The sequence below is a fragment of the Porites lutea genome, chromosome 8, assembly GCF_958299795.1.
Source record: "Porites lutea chromosome 8, jaPorLute2.1, whole genome shotgun sequence".
In the NCBI taxonomy this organism is placed as follows: Eukaryota; Metazoa; Cnidaria; class Anthozoa; order Scleractinia; family Poritidae; genus Porites; species Porites lutea.
In genome coordinates this window covers 110,505-128,435 of record NC_133208.1, presented here as the reverse complement: position 1 = coordinate 128,435, position 17,931 = coordinate 110,505, and the positions used below count along the sequence as shown (strand labels likewise).

Sequence of the window (17,931 nt, the reverse complement as noted above, 5' to 3'; positions counted from 1 at the left end):
GTCTAGGTGGTGAGCAGTGGTTTCTCCAGGGTCCGGCCTGGAGAAAACACTGCTCGCGCAGTAGTCTAGCTAAGTTGGTCAAAGTAATGTATAGTTGATTTAAGCTAAAATAACTTCAGTTTCATTGTAATCTTATAGGATTTCACTGGTCGAGCCAGGACCTGTCGTGACTTCTTTTATAAGTAACTTAAAAGATATGGCGGGGAAAGTTGACCTCTCTACCGCTGACCACAAATCTGTCCAACTCATGCAGTCTGTCATTTCCCGGATGGTTGATTTAACAGCTAACGTGGGGCAGGAATCACAGGAGATAGCTGAAACTATCAAAGAAATTGTGACGTCAAAGGAACCTCAGTTACGATATCTGACCAACAAATATTATGGGCTTGATGAAGCAAGATCTAAATTATGTGACCTTACAGGCGATAAGCTTGTGGAGGTCCTGGAGAAACGTTTCTTTATCAGTTAACCGAGACTGAGAAGCCTTCTTTTGGCTACTGTGTGTAAGTGGATAATAAACATGTAAAGTGAAATGAAATAAAGATGCAGTTTAAAAAATATTCCTGGTAGTACTTTTCTTATACCTGAAGGGTTTTTGTTATTAGCTAGTGACCCAGGTAGTGACCCTTTCAGTACTTCTCCCTTTTACCATGGCTCTTTTTTTAGGCGTCTTTGATTTTTTATGCTTCATATTTGACTTGTCCCTTTTCACTTTTAAATTATTAACTATTGTCATGGAGACAGCATTACAGAAAATGTCGAAAAATGAAATCACGTTCATTCATGATCAGTCTTATAGCTGATTATTCCAACTCGGTTACTTTGTCAAATGTAGGTGAACTCTCCTGAAGTTGAATTCTTAATTCCTAACCTAGTGCAGTGACGGCACGTGGGTCCACGTGATGCACGTGCAAAGTTGTCGTTTACTAATTAGACCATGATAAACCGTTTTTTAGCCGTGCTTCGCTTCACTCACCCGTCCACACGAATCCGGATTTTTTTGAATCCGTAACCCTTTTTTCCGGATAGGGCTTTCTCGCCAATGTTTCTGCGATTTGTTATGAGTAAAATTTGATTTGATTTGTTATGAAGTGGAGGTGGCTAGTGGTGGGTAAGACCGCTGTAAATAGCTCAAGAAGTTCTCTAGACCTTCTGGAAAAAAAAAGGTCATGGAAAACCTGCAAAGTCATGTAATTTAGGAATTTCATTTTTCAGGCCTGGAAAGTCATGGAATTTAATTGTCGGTCCTTGAAAGTCATGGAAAATTAAAGTTTTGTTTGATAAATCAGTTACTGCAGATGACAAGGTAAGGACAATGCAAGATAGGGGGAGCAACTGAATAGTGCAAAAGGCATGCAGTTTGGTGGACACCAGAGTCTTGTGCCTGTTGAATTGTTTAAGGTAAAAAAATACCCTAAAACACGGAACGTTTTTAAAATTTCTGAAACTGACAGCTAAACCTAAGGTCTTTAAAAACTTGAAAAGGTCATGGGAAAAAGTTCTGGAAAGTCATGAATTTGAAGAGCTCAAAAGAGACCGAACCCTGGGTCAGTGGTGACTAGAAAACTGTGATCACTACATCAGCCACCAGCTAACAAAACAAGCTACTTTTGTAACTCTTGCTCCATTTAATAAAAACCTATTTCAGCATCCAATTCTACCTGTTGTAGGAGGTAGATGTTAATATGAAGTTGAGTGGCGAAAAGCAAATTTGGCATTATATAATAGATAGTTTTCGGCAGTAATTAACTCTTTTCGCCCATTTTTCTCCATCTCCTATTCCACAGTTATTAATTTTACCTTCCTTATAAAACCAGAAAATAAAATCTAAGGGTTACTCACTCAATTCATTGGAAACAAATGAATCAGTCTGTACTCTGTCACAGAACTTGTACGTTTCACAACAAACAATGGCTATGTCAAGCACTGGTACGTTAAATGCCTACGCCATCATAGCAACCATAGAGGAACCAACACGTAAATTGACATAGCCATTGGCAAGCAAGGCATGGGCACCAAAGAAAACTTTAGACACCTGTGAGAGGGAGAATCAGCCCACACATTTCAACTAGCAGTTCCTAGTTTATACTGACTCCAACAAGTGTAGTATGTAACACCACTTGAATTTGCAATGGCTAGTTTATGTGACTTAATAACCTTGATGCCCACTAAATCTTTTTTTTGGGGGTGGGGGGGGGGATTTTTAAGTTGCAACCTTCAAAACTTCATTCAGTACCATGGCTAATTTCCCACTCCGTACGTCTCTTTAGTTTGATTTTGAATGAACTTCTACTCTACAGACATTCCCTTGCGTATCATTACGTACCTCCTTAATGATATACGACAAGGCGCTAATTAATACATATGAACATCTGATCCCATGTTTCACCAGTCTTCTCAGACATTCTTGGCCCTAGATGAAGGAAAAAGAGCCTGTGAATGTTGTCTGTTCTGAGAAATGATGTGATCAACATGTCACGGGCGTGGGACAAAGAAAATGAAATCTGAGTCCCCAACAGGAATTCAACCTATGATCTTCCGTACACTGGTCGGATGCTCATTTATCAAACACATGGCAATTTCAACATTGCTGATCCTAGCAGTAGGCAGGATGCATGTCATGCATGAACCTTGTATATGGCCCAGCTTGCCACGAGTCTTTCGTAGCTAAGTGGTTAGAGCATCCGACCAGTGTATGGAAAGTCAAAGTTTCAATTCCTGTCGAGGACTCAGAATTTTCGGCTTTGTCCCGTGTTGATCAAATCAATTCTCATTTCTTCACCGAGCTTAAAAATTACCATCACTAATTTATCACTTTGTCTGTTTTGTTTCTAACACAAAGGCCATTTATACAGTAATTAAGATACATGTATGTAATGTCTGAACAAATCCAAATGAGCAGTTAGCTACATCCTATGAAACCCAAGAGTATAGGGGGGGGAAATAAAGAACAGTTAGACTGACCTAAATAAATAAAACACAAAATAAAAGTGTGTTAGACTATTTCTTTTTACAGAAATCCGTTTAATGTGGAAGATGTAAACCCTACCTTCAAACTTTGGTCTTGAGTCAACAACAACAACTCTGAACTCTTTTCCAGCATTGTGAGCATCTTTTAAAACTTTTAACAAAGCGAAGAACTTAAGATAAAAGAAGTAAAAAGTTAGCAGCGAATTAAATCTGATCAAAATACATGCAATGTACCCTGACAACAATTACAGGTTCACTTACAAACTCTTGCAGATTTAGCACTGAGTTAACTTGACTCACCAAGCATATGTTAGTATAACATCCCCCTCATTAATCTTGGTTCTCGCATATGTCTCAGAGATAGCAACTCCAGCTAAAACGTTTTTTTCCTGGATAAATTTATCAATGCTCTTGATGAGATTGTTATTTGCCCTAAAATTATAAAGTAAATTATAATCCTTATTGGTTCTAGGTTTGATCTTACATTAAATATAATATAATTAGTAGTAGAATTGATTTTGAATTCAAAGGGAGATTCAGAATATTGACAAGACATGCAAAAATAATAATAAGTGTTAAGTGGTCCTGTGTCTTATTATTGGGCTGCCTGTGGCAAAGACCAATCTAAAATGAGTGGTGTTGTCTGTGCAGCAAAAGACAAAATGGCTGACAGATCATGCTACCCATCCCACTAAGATGAGGCACCTTTTTTCAATTATTGAGGGAAGGGGTGAGTCATTTCGGAAAAAAGAACTTGATACCGAAAACAATATCCTTGTATACAGATATTTGTCCTATATTTACTTTCACTTTTGAAGGGAGAGGCCTGGTTATTTAAGATGTACACAAGAAAAATGGGTGCCGTCAATTCCCTCAATATGAATACAAGTACAAATACCGTAAGCAAGTCTCCCTTTTGAAACAACAAAATATAGGTCTTATTTTTAACTTCCACATTTCCACAATGCACCCCTCCCAGTCCCTCTAATCTCAAAAATATAGCATGACAGAACTGACAGGGTAAACTTTTAGTGTTTTGAAATACCGATACATACCAGTAATTTTCTGTTTTAGTTTTGATTTGCCTGATGTCATCAAAAGTTCCTCGTACTGTCCAGGTGAATGTGTTCTGTTTCACAAGGCAGCAGCCCAATGTACCCCAATTATCAGGGTCTTGTTTTATTGAAATATAACTGGGGTCTTTTCAGTACTGATCACTATCTATGACCTGATAGTTTATCAGTACATCAGCCACAGTTGCTGTGTACAATGTGTTATGTTACTGGTTCCTCAATCAGTGCTCTTAGGGTGTATAAAGGTTTCTGTGCACAGCATACCTGTTCTTCTGGCATGTCAGGAGACGAATGGGTAATCTCAAGCTTGAGGAATTTGATTGCATTACCCATACTAACAGACCGAGGACGGCACTGTGTCAAGAAACTGCAAAATACCAATGACATTTAAATATCAACAACAATGACAAAAAGACCGTGACATTGTATATAAAACATTCTTTATCAGGGAGGTCTAGTTTGGAAATGGTTCCCTTGCTGAGCCATGTTTTGTTACAAATTATACCATCAGATTATAAAAGAATGCAACTGCAACACTGTCAAATTTTAAGTCTTCTTGCTCAAAGCAGAGTATACCACTAAAACTGAACTGATCATTTTTAAGGCATTATTTTCCCTGTTGCCATGATGCAATAGTTAAAGGTCAAGTTCAACTTCTTAGAGGAGAAGTAGCCTGTGTACAGCGCCCCCCCCCCCCCAACCCTAAAAAAACTGAAATCAGGAGAAGACAACATTTTTTGTACAGTAGGTTAAAAGGTAGTGTCAGACAAAATGGAATAGCTACTGAGCTATTTTGCAAATTAGATTTTCGATTCTTGGACCACAAACAGTAAGAAATAATCAATAAAGACATCAGTCTTGCAGTCTACTGTTAATAGGTTTATCAATGCACATCTGCTTGTCTCATTTAATTATTTTATAAAATTCACACAAAGTGACACCCAACCTTTTTGAAGGCCAGCAAAAGAGCCACACATCTTGCATTTGACCCGCAAATGATGCCTTTGGCATACTGCACTCCTAGAGTGATTATAGCTGGATGGATGTTACTGGCACTACCCAAACTTCAATCAAACAAGAAATGAACAAATCAAATTAAAATCAATTTCAATTTGATTCAGGTATCACCTAGACATTTGTCATACAATGTAATTTAAGGTACAGGTTTCTCAGCCCAAGTTAACCTCATACACTTCTCTGCAGTCAGATGAAAGTGAAATCCAAGTTCAACCCAAAATGAGACAAGCGCAAGATCTGGGCACAAGATTAGGCCAGTGTAAACACAACTGAGTTTTTTCAGATGATGCCATTCTACTTGGCATTTTTTATGAGAAAGCTCCACCAGTGCTCAGGCCTAATAAACAACTCTACAGAGTACAAGCCACAAGCCACTCTGCACTAGGCAATTCTGTATCTTACAACAACTTTTCCTTTGCTTAAGCCATGCTAGCAGCCACCTTTTTTCGTACACTGAATATTGCACAGAGATCAGTTATCAGGACTAACGACAGATTGTTTTGTAATCTCATGCCCAGAAGCCAAACGGAAGGCGAGATCTGGTCAAATCTGATTTGTACATGTGAACCTACCTGTCAGGAATGTCACAGGCAATGAAAGAGTGCGTGCCTTCAAGAAATAAATCCTAGACATTAGATTTGTTAAACAATGAATTTGATAGAGCCTTGATGTCTTCTCTAACAAACATGGTTAAAGAATATACACACACCATAAATATCAACCGACTAATTGTTATTGTTGTTCTTGTTCTTTGCAACAATATCAAATTCGACAAGACGGTTAATTCAAAATTAATTATCATAGCGCTCTATAAAAGCTCAAACCAGTATGTGTCAAATTCTGTTTGAGAATTTTTTTACCCTTTTAAAAACTCCTTGTATTGATACCGAGAGAGAGTTTTAAAAAGTCTTAAAAGATTTAAAGATAAAACTGGTTTTACAAGTTATAATGAGACAAAAAACATCTTCTTCACAACAATATTTCATTGAACAAAACTGAAGACTTCAAAAAGAATAAATTGCATGTGCCATATAGTGTGCACAGGAGAAAACCCTTGCATCATAATTTTGCTGACAATTAACCAAGCAAAAAACTGAATTTTCTTACTAGACCAGATCTCGCCTTCAGCTTCTTCAACAAGAGATCTGGAAACAAGATTAAGAGACTTGTCTATAACAAACTAAAAGCTAAGTTATGACTGTCATCAGCAACTTACTTTTATATCTTACCTTATTCCTTGCGTTAAGGACAAATTCTTTTCATATTGATGAAGGTGGGAAAACAAACCAACTTTCTTTTGAGTTGCAGTGCATTGGGGAACCTAAAGGCAAAACAAAAGTGTGAAGAAATACCTTTAGTTTTATCAACTTAGTTGATGAAGCAGGGGTGGATCCAGGATTTTTTTTAGGAGGGGGTGCACTCATCTCTTGCTCTAATTCAACACCAATAAGCCACATAGTTTTTTTTTTTGCAGAATACCAGTTGTATTAGAAAACCGCAGGTCATCAAAAGAAAGTTGGTTTGTTTTCCCACCTTCATCAATATGAAAAGAATTTGTCCTTTGGTTGGTAAAAGTATTATTATAGCCTGTGAATACAGATAAATCTATCATTGCCTACAGCGGGAGGTGTTTTACAAGAGAGTCTGTCAATCTGAGTTTTGGTCTCAAAACTTCCATACTAATGACACTCACATTTAGTAGTAGCAGATTAGTTATGGTGTACATAATCATTTTGATCTTGTGTTTGATTCTCCATGATCATTATTATAAAACTTTGCAGTCTTGCTGCCAATTTGGTGAAGGCTTAACTGAAATACTACTTGAAAAGCAAATATCCAGAGGAAATCAGTTTTTCTTGGTACACTGTAGACTCAGCACATTGTACTTTTGATCTTTGTAATCTTTTTTGTGACCCTCCATATGCTTTCAGGGACAAAGGTAATAACATGCTCACAACATGCTTCCACTTAAAAACAAAAGAAATTGACTTTAACATACTTACAAAGCACGTTAGAGCACACTTTAATGAGCCTGTGCCTTTGTCTCACATAACACACTAAAAACAATAAAGCGTGCATCATAGAACAATGAAGCATGAGCAGCCTAACAAGGAAAACATGTTAACCTTCGATAACAAAAGCTAGCATGCGACAAGACACCAAACTCAAAGCGTCAAACTTAGTTTGCTAAATCATATGCAAACTTATGGGACGAGAAGTGAAAGTAATAATATTGTAATACAATCATTGTACAGTACTGTTATTCTTGATGTAAAAGCGGAAGCTCTTATCGGTAAATAATCAGTCAGCTTCATGATGAGAAAAACAAAGCTGAAACATTTTCTACAAAGGATGTCAAGGATTTTTAAATCAGACTCTTTAAATTTTTGGCTTGTGTGGGGCCTCTTTTTTTCCAAACATCACAAACGTTACTTCTTTAACAGGGTGTCCAGCGACATGGTTGCTCAAAAAAATAGGAAAATAGGAAACTCAGGATTGTGAAAATAGGAAAAATAGGAAACTTTGAATTAAAAAATAGGAGAAAAATAGGAAAATCAAAAGTACTTTTGTCGACAAAGATAGCTTCCCTGCACCCCATAAGGGTTACAATAAAGGCTACGAGTCCTCAGATTCTATGTTCACAGGATTTAGATCAACTTTCGCGGCTAAGAAGGAGTGAAAATGATCAGTAATGTTTAGTTTATTGGCTCAGTTACACTGTATTAAATCAGAATGATATGATTGACTACAGGTCGAGCGTGGTTCTATGATCAAAGGTGATCATATGGAAATTCCCTTCAAGTTGACGGCAAATCTTTCAAAAGCTTTGGAGAGTGAAATTTCTTAGGATAGAAATTTCTTACGATTGAGTTGTCAAGGCTTTCCTTCCATTAATCTGCAATCGGTGGCTGGTTGAGAATATACTTGTTTGAGTCAAAAGACTGCATAATTTTAAGTAAGGAACCGGGCTCTCTGTGGTGTATGCAAAATGACACTGATCTATTTGGTACCAGATTGTAAGTGTGTCATGGTTAAGTTCTAAGAAGAACACAACACTGCTTAGCTATGACTGCAAGACCGATTTTCCAACCAAAATATTGGATCCTTCACCAGTTGCTTAGGTATAGCTGTTAACAAGGACTCACCAAGAGAACTAGTGCCGTAAACTAAACTTTAGTCTGTTCTTTTCATGTACAGCATCCAGAATCAGCTAGTGATTGCTTTTTAAAACAAGAAGCTGATTGGATGATTTATCTGGCCTGTGTTGTGAGAGGACAACTTGATCCTGTTTTCAGTTTCAAAGATGAACATAAAGCGAGCAAGACTTCAAAATAAAATATAACATGTACAGATACTGAAATGCAGTTTCAGTGGGCTATGCAAAATATTTAACAATTATTCCTCGAGCCCGAATGGGCTCTGAGTCAATAGCGGCCGAATGGGCTATTGACTCAGAGGCCATGAGGGCGAGAGAAATAATTGCTTTAGTAAAATCCAACTGATTGGTCAAAAATATCGAGAATAAACTAATTTTACCTAGTTAAAGCTAGGCTTTAATCCTTTTTTGCTGCCAAAAAGCCCGCACTTTTCGCTACTAGTGGGCTATAACATATAGCCTAGTAGTAACTTAACCAATCAGAATGCAGCACTGATAATAGACCACTAGTTGGATTTTACTAATATTCAATAGTCATGAGGACTATAACACTTCATACAATACATGCAGGCGCAAGAGAAAATTTTACAAAAAGTAACAAGAAAAAAATGTTAACAGAACTCTAATAGGCAATAGAGGTCATGGAAAGAACAAACGTAACTGTCAGTTTTACTAATATTAGAACATCAAAGTCAACATGCTACTTGCTTTATGATAAATTTCACTGAAAAACACATACAACTATAATTCCATTTTTAACCAAATAGGAGAAAATAGGAATAGGCTCAAAAAATAGGAAAAAAATAGGAACTGGACACCCTGCTTTTAGCTTCCTTTTAGAGCACCTTCAAGTTCAAGGTTGAAAAATACTGAACAAATTGCCTCAACAACACGAGCTAACACGTCAACATAACCAAGTTGTTCATAAATCAAAAAACTTTAGCTATAAAACTCTTATTATGAAGCCTATCTTTTGAAGTGTAGAAAGTGTTTTTATTTTTGGAGAATAATGCGTATTTACATGTGTTTCATGTCATGGGTTGAATTGATTGAAGAAGATCAGGATATTGATGCTATTTTTTATTTTTTCATTAAGAACAATGGATTCCCAGTTACCCTTCTGCACTGGGATAGGAAAAGCAAAACATATTGTCAAAAGAATGGGGCTGGAATAAAAGTGGCACATTCTGTGACAAAGGATGACATAATTGAGGAGGCATCTGCTATTGTTGGGGTCAGGTAACAAGTCCTAGCTTTTAAGGATGGAAGAGGCGAAGTCCATGATATATCATTTTAATTTAATCACCCAAATGTAAGGAGAAAAAAATTGTCTTTCCTTCCAGGGCTAGAGCGTGTAAACAGTTATACCTAGTTAATGCTTGTGACAGGAAAGGTATATGCTCCAATATTTACAAACATAATTAGTACATCGTCAATTTTAGTCAACAAGCTTTAGTCAACAGTCTTAGCAGACAAGCTTTAGTCAACAGTCTTAGCAGACTGGTGCTAGAATTCGCACATGTAAACAAATATTGGACTTAGTAAATAGACTTCACCAACTTTCATCAATCTGAGTGACTAACCCAGGGCAACCAACCACTGTTTTCTGTAATATACCATATTTATTCGAATAAGCGCCCAACCTCGAATTAGCGCCCACCTCGAATAAGAGCCCATCCTAAAGGCAGAAAAAGTTAATAAGCGCCCACCCCACCCCACTCCCTCCCACACAAACTCAAATAAGAGATAATGAGAGACCATCCCGAAGACGGACTTTTCTTCAGGGTATTGTACAGAAACCTTGCTTTGTTACATCTTCGCTTTTTGTTATTAGCATTTACTGTTTTGCTGCAAAATATACTACTACACTTGCTGAGAATTATGGCGAAAATTTAAAAAGCGCCCAGCCTCGAATAAGCGCCCACTCTCAAGGTCCAAAAATTTAATAAGCGCAAGGGGCGGTTAATCGAATAAATACGGTATCTTTTCAGAGAAGCAAATATTGCCTAGAATTTTCTATTGTTTGAATACAGCTGATAATTTCTAGATTCATGAGCGTTCCATTCAGGTACAATTTTCAAAGCTTATCTTAAAAATTCCCTAAGATTTTCTGAAATTTAATTTTTCATGTTTCACTCGATCCTTATGTTAGACTAATTTTCATAGAAAAAGAAAACCTAAAATTTTTGGATTCAAAAATTTGATGGCGAAAGGAATAAGAAAAATTCTCACTTTCGTAAAATGTGCAAGAAAATAACACTGAAGACCTTGTAATTTTGAAAAGCCTCAGGTTCCCCTAGCATGACTGAACAGATTTCGTAGTAAGACAGAAAATGCTACTGCTTCAATTGTTGCAGACCAATGCAATTAAAATTTGCATGTCAAACATAATTATTTGAAACCTCTTGCTTTTACACACATTGAAAGGTTTTTCTGAATACATACAACAGCAACCTAATGTTTCCAAAAGCAGATAAAAGCAGGAGGAAACAGTCATGAGTTTAATACTGAAGGTTTTTTTAAGACTTTTACATTCATTTGAGGTCATTTTTAGACAGGAAACTTTATCTGAACTACAGCAGAAGTTTAAGTGAATTGGGACCACAGTAATTGGCTTTAGCTGTTGTGGTGTCCCTGCCCAAATTATTTAAGTTACTATAAGTGCATTGTTACATTCCTATTACTAGTATTTGCATATCTTCAGTTTTTTGTTTTCATCAGGGAAAAGCTAATAAAATAAAATAAAAATAAAATGAATTTCAAGTGCTTGTTTGTTTACTTTTATCAGCAGAAATTTTTTGCCTAGAGCCGGCGCTCAAACGTTTAACCTTTTCATTCCAAAAGCACAGAATGAGCAGGGACTTTTGTTGTTTGTTCACTGGAGGTTGGCATAGAGGCTATCCAATAAAGGATTTGGTTTGTATAAGAGTTATATTTTTTTCGAGGTATGTTTTGTTTTACTTTAGTGTGTTATTCTGCATCAACTTGCACACTAAGCGTGCTAAATACACCGAAACAAAACATTGTGTGTCATTGATTGTTTCAGTAATTAATTATGCACGTAAAGTGTGTCTTTGGACACACTGAGCATGTTGTGTTAGTGTGTTGTGAGCGTGTCATCACCTTTGTCCCTGAAATCATAATAATTATGGAGGGTCAAATTTTCCCTGTCATTTGTAAACAATAGCTATTTTTATTTCTGTATTTACTTGGCAAAGGTTGCCAATCGTGCCAACGTAAATGAAAAAATGATCAAATCATATAATTAAGTAAATAAAAGCTGAAAAAGTAATTTGATCATAATCCATCAACAAATGACACCACCACTTCTACATAGATTTACATTATCAGTATGGACAGTATTTTATGGTCCAAAATCCATCTCTCTCATGAAATGTCCCCGGCCACAAGGACTGATCAGAGGGAATTAGGTTTGCTCAAAATTGTCAGGCCCATGGCAAACAATTTTATGGACAAGACACTAGCTCAAATTCATAACTTATTGAAGTTCATATAATCTTTAGAACAACCCACTAGACTTGAAAAAACTAATAAATAATTTGAATCTCTTTTTATTCAGTCTCCTTGACCACCTGGGACCAGTATTTTATTGGACTCTGTATGCAAGATTTTGAATGAAAACAGGTTCTTAACAATTTCGAGTCTCTGTGATGGAATGACTACGCAAATTTCAGCGATGCTAAGAACTTTGTCATGTTAAGAGCATGCCATAAAGAAGCCTCTTCTCACAGGGTATTCCACTGCAAGCAAACCACAGTGTGACATTGCTGTTCACAATAATGTCTTATCTTTTTGTTCTCACCTGTTGCCTTGCTAATTTCTTAGCAACCTTCTTTTGAACTTTCTCATCATCAGCTTGAAGATCATGTGCAACTTGAACACAATGGCCTACATAAAAAAATGTAGGCAAAATTCAATGTCTAAGTTGAGCTCAGAGTTTGATTGGGCACTAAAGGGAAAAGTGAATGTGACAAGATGTTTTGACACCAAACGTTGTGGGATCAAGTGGTATCTCAATTGCATAGCCAATGACACCCTCAAGATTTAATAAATTATGATTCAATTTACAAGATAGCAGAAAACTTTTTAAGCACAAGTTTTTGATTCCATCACAGAATCTTTATCAAGTGATGGATTTGGGCATTTTATCACCTAGTGATTTATATTGCGGATGTCATGACAAATTGTCTTAATAGATCACAGGGAGTTTGTAACCAACATCCCTGTTCAATGTTGGAGCCTGGCAAAAAACCCTAACTTTCTAACCTTAACCCTAACCCTAACCCTAACCTAACCCTAAGCCTTTCAACACCATTGGGCAGCATTGGATGGTGTACGGAAATTAGTGAGAGGGCTGTGATGACTTCTACATTGGTGAGAGAGCTAGACCTTTTGGAATGAGATTCATGGAACATGTTGCAATAACAAGAGCATCAACAACGGCAGTGGGGGATCATCTAAAGTGGTAAGGCCACACCTTGGATATGTCCTCCTCTTTGATCCTCATGAGAGAGGTGGACATGTTCAAGAGAAGAGTTAGGGAGGCCACCAAAGTATTTTGTCGAGAACCAACTTTGAAAGGGATGCTAGTTATAAGCTCGCCGCAATCTATCAGGACGTTCTGTCATGTGATAAAAAGTATAAATCATGTGACAAAACACCCATCCATGATAAGGATTCTGCAAAGGAAATGAAAGATTGTGTTTAGAAAGTTTTTTTCCTATCCTGTAAATTGAATCATTGTCTGTTACATCATTGTGAAAGGACTAAATTAGTAACTCTTTCTTCTCTAATATCATCAAGATGAGTCAGGTGGCCAACTAATGTACCAGAATTGACTACAACGCTAATTCTTCCATGTTGACAAACTAATCATGGAACCTTACCTTCACTGCTGGATTTGTGCTTAATTCCTGCATCATCCTGCTTCTGAGCTTTTGCAGCTCATTGGGCTTCCTTTTTGACAAGAAAAATAAGTTCTAGATAAACACTAATTCTTGATTTTGAATCCTACGGTATATATGTTATGGTCTCTGATTTCAGGTTTACTTTGATTTCACCTAGGTCGACAAACTAATTGATATGTTAAATGAAAATGAATGCTTACAGTATATTCCAGGACTTTAGATCATGTTATATCGTGCATAACTATAAATATACACTTTTTTATATTCTACTTATATTATTAGATTCTGCCATATTTTTGTCTCAAACGATCAAGGGAGGAGGTTTTACAATACACTGGAAACTCTATTCAGGGGATACCCTCAGGACCACGGCAAGTGTCCCGTGAATGAAGTTTGGGCTGGGGTTTGTTAACCAACAAATATTTTTCTTTAATTATTCTGACTCAGAATCTGCTGCAGGGATTGTTTGAAGCAATTAGATAATGTGTAAAAAACCATGATTAACTCATATCTGTGATGTTGTGGGGGCGATCTGCACCTATTAGAAAGATTGTTTGTGATTGGCTGGGAAAACAATAGAGATTGTGACATAACAATGCCCATATCCCTGAAAACAATGGAAGTGCAGATTAAAGGGGACCAATGAAATATAAGAGGTATAGAATGGTGCGGGTCAACTGATGTTGTGTATTGAATTCCCACAAGTGTAGTATATTGATTTAAGTGAAATAGTTTGTGTTTTGAAAGCTGTTAACATTGTGACTAGTGAAGACTTAAACTTATCAATGACTGTTGTGGTCAGTAACTTTTTGTGTCCTAATGTGTCTCCTGAATGAAGGTTGAACCCAGGTTTCAGGACCCAGAAAAGGTGTCCCTTTAATAGAGGCAACAAACATTATGTGAACATTTTTCCAGGACCAAACCTTCTATAGTGGTGTCTCAAAGGAGAGGTTCCACTGCATATCACAAAAACAAGTTAATAATGTGCCGGAGTAATAACCTGAACTGAGAACCTGAGCATAATTTCATGCTTCAGTTCTTTCTTGCAGGTTTATTACACACACACTGTCCATCGTTCCCTATTAAAGCTTAAATTTTTTTCTTACACAGTGTCTGAACTAGAGGGTGCCATTGTGGGATTGCCACAAGACGTCCTGTTCAAATACATGTTCTGGATCATTTCGGCGCACTTCAAATTCTACTAGATAATAAGGACAACTACAGGCCTCTTGCATCACCCATGGTCACTGAGACAAACCTTAAAGTTAAACAACTTACTTATTACCGACCTCTACAATGGGGATCACATAGACGACACGACTAAAAAATGGCTTTGTCAAACACCACATCCGCCCCGAATTCCAGAATTTTACACCCTCACCAAGATACACAAGCTGTCCCCGGTCGGCAGACCGATAGTATCAGGGTGTGATAGCCCAACGGAGAAATTATCATCATTTGTTGACAAACTCCTTCAGCCGATAGCACAACAACAAAAGTCGTATCTTAAAGATACTACCGACTTCCTTAATTTCATAGAAAATACGAAAGTCCCAGCGGACGTCATACTTGTTTCAATGGACATTACGAGCTTGTATCCAAATATTCTGCAAGAGGAGCGAATAGACACGGTATGCAGAGCATACGAAATATTCTATAGAAACGAACCTCCTCTTCCTACATAACTACTAAAATGAGCGCTCAGGCTAATTCTCCAAGAAAATTCTTTCCAGTTTAAGGTGGCTCGACTGGATTTTTTTAGGGGGATACCTCCCAAGTTTGAGCATTAACTACGTCGGCATGAGTAAAGATATGGAAAAAAGGTTACCACAACTGAATTACATAAAGATGAAAATTTCTTATGATCTGGGTTTTATTGCAATCGGAGTCGCCATGGCAACGTAATGACGCCATTACGTTTTTCATTTATCTTTGTGTTTCTCTGTACCAGGAGTTTTTTGAAGAAATCGCTCAAGGGAGTATGTACCTGCCATAATTGCCTCCATTATGGCAAAGTTTGAAGAAATTCTATGAGAGCGTTTTCGAAATATTTTGAAATGCAGTTTTAAGAATCATAAAAACATTGAAATAGCATGCTAGCCGCACAATTCGCTAATATTTTAAGAAAATGATAAGCTTTGAGAACGCGGCTTCATCTCATAGTGGATTGATTCCATTGAAAACTGCATACAAAAAAAGAAGGGAACTGCTCTGGGCGATCGCGAGTAAGAAGGGTTTTATTGACTTGCACTCAGATGCTTTTGATACAGTTTTTGGAGGTAATTTGGTCCATGCCTACAAATTTCGCATTTTTCCAAAAACCGCTTGATAAATTTTTTTATAAATTTGACAATCCCGAGATCAATCGTCAAGATATATTCCCTGCAGGTTTTAAGAACATTGAAAACAGGGAAGGCTTTAAAATAGGGCCTCAAATATAGCCAATTTTCCCCACAGATTTTGTTTTTACAATCGAGCGTCCTCATTATTCACTGGCATTGTTTTCAAGTTTCATATCCCTTGAGCGATTTCTTCATCTTCATATAATACAGTTGTGGTAACCTTTTCTCCATATCTTTACTCATGCCGACGTAGTTAATGCTCAAACTTGGGAGGTATCAACCCAAAAAAATCCAGTCGAGCCACCTTAATGGAAAAAACTACCTTCAAACACATGGTACGGCCATGGGCATGAAAATGGCAGTCGCTTTTTCTAATATATTCATGAACAAGGTAGAGACGGAAATCCTTAGCCAAAGCCTTTTTAAACCGCTCATTTGGAAACATTACATAGACGACATCTTCTTGCTCTGGACTACAAACAGAAACAGAATAGAACATTTCATTGAACAAGCAAACAATCATCACCTTATGATCAAGTTTACGGCTGAAATTTCCAATAAGGAAACAACATTCATTGGACAAAGGGGAAAGATTCGAAAGAGACGCAATCCTTGATGTGCGTACTCATTTCAAACCAACTGAGACATTTCAGTATACCCATTTTGGTTCCTGTCACCTGCAAGGAGTTAAAAAAGGCTTCATTAAAGGGGAAGCCCTCCGACTCCTCAGAACAAACTCTTCCAAAATAATAATTTTTTTATTTGAAGAGAAAATTATAAATTTCAAAGCGCATCTGCTACAGAGGGGTTACCCAGGACCTCATTAACACAACTCTCTCAGAGGTGAATTTCAAAGACAGGAAACTAGCCCTTCAACAGAAACCAAAGACAAACCTACGAATCTTGCCTTTTGTCACACAATACCAACCATCAGTGCCTAACCTAAAGCAAATTCTCATGAAAAACTGGCATTTAATAGAACAACAACCATTACTGAGCGAAATCTACAAAAAACTGCCCCTCATATCTTAGAAAAGAGGGCGGTCGCTCAAAGACATACTTGCGAGAGCCAAACCTTAAAAAGGCTATTTTAAACACGTGCTGGGGAGTCGTGTAGGCCTGTCAACCTCATTTTACACAGAAAAAGAAACAAGGAAATGTACTTTCTCCTTGTGCAAAATCTTCTTGAAACAATACTTTGGTTTAAATTTCTGAAGATAAAAAGTAGAGAAGGAACCAAAATCAAGAGAATATGATGAATTTGATGGCAATTGAGTTGCAATTGAGAGTCGAAGGATCAAACAATTTATTATCACTTTAACAAAAATTTTTTTTTCTTTAAAACCCACTTTCAAGTCTTCTTTTGATGGCCAATATTGGCCAGGTTTGTAGGCGCCCAGTTTTTTCACGATTTAGATCTGCCACCCTTTCAAAATAACTTCAGTTCCACATGTAGTTACTTCCTGAAGTAGCCAATAGATAAAATTTGAAATTGATAAAAGTTGTTAGCGATCAAGTGATTTTATCGATTGATAACGGAAAACAGTGAAAAGGTATATAGGGAAATCTTTTAGCCTGAATTTCAGGCATCCCTTTGACTCTTTAGAGGATGTCTGAAATTCAGGGTGGGAATCTTTTATGTAAGGTTGTATTTCTTGTGGTACTGACTTACCCGCCAGAACTGCGAAAATAATTAAACTGAACTGTTTTTGTTATTATGTGCAAAAGGGTCATGGTTCTAGAGAGAAGATATAGAAGATAATATTTAACTTATGCCAAAAAACAACAATGTCGGACTTACCGTTATAAATCGTTAAAATCATGAAAAATCGATAATATCGAAGTGACACAGCGATTTAATTTATCAAATTTCACCGATTTCTGTTATCAATCGATAAAAATCACTTGATTGCTATCGATTTTTACCGATACTGATTTTTATCAATTGACTACTCCAGCCTCTATCAGTATAATGAGTGCTCAACTCCTCATGTGTAAAATTGCAGTTTTTACTTGCGTTTCCTTTTTTTCACCGATGCCTCGCGTGGCTCGCATGGCTCACTGGCTCGCAGTTTGTCAAGACCCATTTCAAACCCCCAAAACCAGTCTCTTGAAATCCGGAGTACTCATCATCTTAGCAGTATTTAGGGATATGCCAAATAATCTAAACTGAACAGATCCTACCTGGACTCGACGAATTACCGGAAGTGCATTTTGAATTTCTAAATAGGCAAATCGACAATGGCTTTTTTAACAGGCCAATCATTGCTCATAAGAATAAGGATTCCGGCTCTGTTTCACAGACAGACTTATATAACGAGAGTTTAGTTTCGTCTGTGGTGCAGGCTAAATTGCTAGCCTGTTGCTATGGATTCATGAGCGAGTTTGTGACATTGGCAGACATTATTCTGTTCTAATTCAATACGAGAAGAGCAGCCAATAAT

At 37.1% G+C, this 17,931-nt stretch overlaps 1 pseudogene; it reads right to left on the bottom strand.

Moving 5' to 3' along the window:
* Nucleotides 1-32: 32 nt before the first annotated feature.
* Nucleotides 33-17,574, bottom strand: LOC140946689 (translation initiation factor eIF2B subunit delta-like; annotated as a pseudogene).
* Nucleotides 17,575-17,931: the final 357 nt, after the last annotated feature.